Source organism: Silene latifolia, chromosome 2 (assembly GCF_048544455.1).
Source record: "Silene latifolia isolate original U9 population chromosome 2, ASM4854445v1, whole genome shotgun sequence".
Classification (NCBI taxonomy): domain Eukaryota; kingdom Viridiplantae; phylum Streptophyta; class Magnoliopsida; order Caryophyllales; family Caryophyllaceae; genus Silene; species Silene latifolia.
This window is the reverse complement of record NC_133527.1, coordinates 51,836,717-51,842,716: the sequence shown is the minus strand read 5'-3', so window position 1 is coordinate 51,842,716 and position 6,000 is coordinate 51,836,717.

The window sequence follows — 6,000 nt, the reverse complement described above, 5'->3', positions numbered from 1 at the left end:
AAATTTCTTTGGATGAACTAATATGGCTCAATAAGGCCACACCATTAAGCTCAATTAAGGCTTTTTTATTTGGCTCATCAAATGCCATATTATTAGGCTCAATTAAGGCCGCAATATTAGGCTTGTCATAACGCCATATTCTCGATATCTGCTACAGACAGAGTCTTTATGAGATGTTACATTCACTTTAAGGAATGGATCAAGTTTCATATCTCATTAATTATACTGTTCAACTTCAGGTGAACAAGAATCAATTCGCAAATAAATTTGCCTTTAAAAAAACCGCTTTAAAATCAATAGCTGTTCATATTCTCAAAGACGTGGACTTATGGCCACTAGCATTTACACGTGAACTTCTAACCACTTACACTTATACAATATGAATATTTTATGAATATATTGTATTGATGAGACGGTGTTAAATTATTACACACCTTTAAAACTTTGAACTTCAGGCCAAAGTTGGACATATTGCTCATCTTTATAATAAATCTTTTTAGAACTTCAGGTCCAAAAATTATATGATATGTCCTTTTTCAAAACGTGTTTCCCACGTGAATGGAACTTTTCAATAATTAATAGATAATCTATAAGATTGATGTAATAATAATTATATACACTGTTACAAAATACTTCCGAATGAACTATATGATCAAAATATATTAATTCCCTTAATACACAATATCAAACTAATTCAATTCTATTTACCAAATATCGTCGTTAACTAAAATAATGATGCAAATTCATAAACTCAATTTCGTCGGTGGAAGTTTAGCCTATATGTAGCTCTGAATTACAATCACAAAATTTAATTACTCAACAATTACATGATACGTCAATGTTTGTAATATAAGAAACATTCATAAATAGGTGTATCGATTTATATTTTTTCTTTTACGTAGTTAAAAGGTTAGTAAACATACCTGCGCAATACGAGTATCTTAGTTATTGAAAAATAAAATTAGGGTTAGATGTAACACCCCCATACTCCAAGTGCCTTACCAGGACCACCTAAGGCATGGAAGTGCTACCATCTCGGTTATCCGAGGCAATGATAATCATCAGACAATAACGAAACGTACTTTATTAGATAAGTTTAAGTGATTACATAACAAAACCAACTGTAAAGTAAAATTACAACTGTTCTCAAACTATAAACCAACTAAACAAAACTGTCTTAACAAACACAGCGGAAGACTAAAGACTCTGACATGTGATGACTCCATCCCTAGCCAGATCCCTCGCGTATCCAAGATATACCTGTCAAACAACTGCTCACCACCCCCGAATGGATCACCACAGTTTGTAAAACATTTAAACGGGGTCAGTACTAATCACACAATTTATATAATCCAACAACACAACAAACAACACAGCTCAAACGGTCACACACACACAATCACACCCACTCCAATCAATCTCCGTCACCGACTGTCCACTGGACCAGCCTTACCAGTGGGGGACCGCAGCCGTTCCCACCTAAGCCCCGCTCATCATACCGAGCGATAACCCTGTCCCATTAATGTGCACATCCCCTCCCGTGGCGGGTTCCACGGAGGGCGAAACTAGGGCGTGAAGCCACTCCCGCAAGTGACTCCACTCAGCCGAGAACGCATCTCCAGAACCAGAGAGAAACAATCACAACCATTAACAGCAATCAACACCAACAACCGTCACAATACGAATACGATAATATTCAACAATCACAAACACCAACAATTATATACTTAATCGCATTATTAACAAAACCCGACAAATCATTACCCCGTAAACCGGCTACTCGATCGAGTAGCTGAGTTACTCGATCGAGTGCCCCCTTACTCGATCGAGTATCAAGGTTACTCGATCGAGTACCCAACAGGTCAGAAACTATTTTAAAACGCAACACACCCTTACTCGACAGAGTAAGGCTCACTCGATAGAGTACCCAGAGACTCATAAAACCGTAGTATTACAGTCTTCCCTCCTTAAAAGAACTTCGTCCCCGAAGTTCAACCCATACTAAAAAACAAACATACTAACTCGATCAAGATACAACAACGTAACTAAGAACTCAAAACAAAACTCCAACCAAACATGAACTCGTAACACCAATTCCACTAACTATTCCTACCTCCACAACATGTCTCACGATATCGTATCAACTCCATTATATCTCTCTCGACACTAAATCCATACACTATCAACTACCGTCCACAAACGCTGCTAGCTCCGTAATATATCATCCACTAGCAAATCCAATATCAAAACACTCATAGACCTCCAACGGAATGTTACATTCTACCACCCTTAAAAGGAACTCCGTCCTCGAAGTTTACTCACACTCATAAACATCATCATCCAACTGCCAAGACTATCGAACTCATAATCATCATCATCCAACTGTCAACACTATCGAAATATTCTCACATTCCTAAACATCGAACTACTACAAGCACGGTCATGACCTTTAATAAAATCAAAACAAATATCCGTCCTTTATGCTACACCAACACTCTACTTCCAATTATACTACCATATGCACAACCATCAAAATCTCTTTTATCGAATCCTACTGTTGGGAAATGTGTCCTCAACAATAGTGCGATCAAATGATTTAAATATCATTATTAAATCTCATTTTAAGAATACATATGGGATGTAATATTTTACAGTCAACTGGTCCACACATATCGGTAATGATTGGTCGACTAGAGTTTGACATTTCTTGTCGTCGTGCGACGGTGGTGATCGATTGATCCCCTTAGGTCATACCTATAGGGAAATACTCTTAATTGATTATTTAATTAATCGTATACCGATACGAGTTAATTAAATTGCTTAAAATTGACGGATGATTTTGTGAGTATAATTTACGTATCTTATTGTAAATATGATTAAATGAGACACGGTCTAAGTAATCGAATTATTTTATTACTTAGATGAAATTATTGTTTACAGAAACAATTGAAACGGAATGAATAAATTATTATAAATAACAGAATGTTGTAATTTATAATTCGGAAAACACTTTTGGTACAAGTAATTATGAATTACAATGATAATTTTTATAAGTGACATATTTTATTAATATGTTGATTTTTAATGGTTAAAAATACATTTTATAAATGAGATGCCATGAAATGTGTCACATGTAACATATTGACAAAATCACAAATAAAATGGACTCATCCATTTTATGTGAGTGTACCGAAATAAATGGAGGGAGTTAGTGGAAATTGTGTTAATTGTTTAAGTATAAACACAATGATAAAAGCTAACAAGTAGGCATGCAAAACCTAAGCTTTTGAGAAGAGCAAAAAGAAAAGGTATTGGGCATCCTACCCAAGCCTAATTTTCGGCCACTCCACAAGAAAAGAGAGAAGAGCTTTTCTCATATATGATTATTCATTCTTCCCATCTAATTTTCTAGAGTAAGAAAATTCATCAAAAACTCTCTACAATTTATGATAATTCTAGAGAAATAAACTCAAAAAAATTACTCCCTCTTGACCGAAATTTTTCAAGAGCCAAAATACAATTTATTTTGTGTCAATTTTATAGTAAAACTAATATTATTACTAGATCTAAATAATATTGGTTATTAAGATGTATTCCTTGTGTATATGCTTTTGGGAGGGATTCTACATTTGAATCCTTGTTCTTCCATCTGGAGAGCTCAAGAACAAAAGAAAATGAGATCTCTTTTGTGCCCATATGAACCGAAATCACATTGTAAGAACATGATTTCTTCTCTAATTTGTTTATTTGTTTGCATGCATAAAATCCATATTTAATTTTATGACAAATTAATTTAAACATATATGAGTATGTTAGTATGTATATAGATCTACATTTCCTTCAATCGGTATCATGAGCCACGGTTTTTGCATGCAAATCGGTTAAAAGTTTTTCCGAGTTATAAAGAATAACATATAAAACTTGTATATTTTGTGTTATTATGATATATCACGAAATTAATCCATGCATGTTAATATTTCAGATCCTAAAATGTTTTAGGATATTTTTGGTTAATTTACGGATTTTTATTGTTCATTTTGTACTATAATGGCATTTAAATACGATTTTATGAGTAAAAATGTCATTTTTGGTCTAAAATTTGCTATACTTCGAATTTTCCAGTGATTTTTGGATATGTTGTCACATATATTATTTTGAGATAACCTGTAAATTTTCATAATTTTTGGACTTGTTATGCTCGAAAAATGGATTTTTCATTATTAAATTCGGATTTAGATGAAAAATAGGTTAATATGAGTTAAATTTCGAATCTGGTCATAGAAATTTAATATGTTGTCACATGTAATTTTACAAGATGTGTGTAAAATAATTGGCTATAAATAAGTCTTTTTGCATGATTTATGGATTTTTGAAGAAAAATAGCATGAATAGTGACATTATTAGTGAAAAAATTAATAAAACATAATCTATGACTTAGGAAAAACGTCTAATGTTGCATTTTATTATCTTTTTCAGATCTAAAATTGAAAAGTTTATGAATATAATTTTTCACATATTTTATGATTATTTAGTTTAAATCGATAAACCGCAACATTGTTTTTCCGGGAAAAAAAAAAAAATTCGAAATTTTTAACCTAAGATTTTGAACATTATGAGTGTCATGGTATTTTTTCCAGAATGTTCATGAGTTTAAATTTCAAATTTTGAATTTATTTGAAATTTTGTGATTTATTTGAAGTTTAATAGCTTATTTTTGTAATTTTTGGACTATTTATGAACAATTTTAGAAATATGAGTTAATTATGGTCAAGTAATTAGTGAAGACTAAATTTTGAGTCCTAAGAGGTTAGGGTAATTAACTTATACATAAATATGAATTTATGTAATTTTTGTGATTGTAAAATGTTGAAATCACGCAAATCCGTAAAAATCAAGTAATATACGATATTGGCAAATTAAAGGCGATTTAGCATAAAATTGGGCATGTTCATACATATTATAATGCTGCATTTTCTTTATGATTGTCATAATTTTCATTCATGTTATTTTAAATTATGTAATTTACTTAGTATGGCCTTAGATTTTAATTGGTATTTCCCGATATGTATGGGAATATCGATTCGGTTGTAATTTTATTGTGATCTCGTATCACCGTTTTGTAATTTAATAGATTTATTTTATTTTAGTTACAAATGTATAATAGGAAATTATGTAATTTATTATGTAATTTTATTCATTCCGGAGTTCCCAAAGACGGATTTCTTCAAGAATGGCGATACATAAAGACGGTGTTACCTCGAGATGCGTGTCACAACCGAAGTTCAAGGGACCAATGGAGTTGGTTTCCGAATTTGTAATTGTTAAATAGTTTTTCTATTTTAGGAAGGCCATACTAGGATTTATTTTATGCTTGCATTTTATTTATATGTCACATGCATCGCTAAATCGCCATAACTAAACATGCATTGTCATTTTATCGAGTTTATCGACCATGTCAATTAAAATTATCGTAGTTCACCGCTTTAGTTCACTTAAAACGTGATATATAATAAATTGACATGACCTCTCGCTAAAACAATTAATTGAGACATAGCCTTACCAAATAGTAGAAACCATGAAAACCTATTTCGCGAGGGAGTGCACTCGGCTACCCCGGGGTACAAACCTTGTTACGTAGGGGAAGTGGGTAATAAATGTCTATCCACCGAATTCATGTTGATGAGGGTTTCATCGGCTACCCCGTGCCTAAGTTAATGTGGGTTTGGATAATGGACACATTTATTCGAAATTTGGATTGAACTCAACAAAAGTTATTGATAAGGGTTTCATCGGCTACCCCATGCCCTTGTTGATGTGTTTTGGGCTATAGATAAATATTAGAGTAATTTTATCGACCGAGAGTTCTAAAAGTACAATCGATTAAAGAGTTAGTCCACCGAGTTATATTGATAAGGGTTTCATCGGCTACCCCGTGCCCAAGTTAATATGAATTTGGATCTCGGAATCATTTATCATAGTTGGGTAGAGGTCACTATGTAA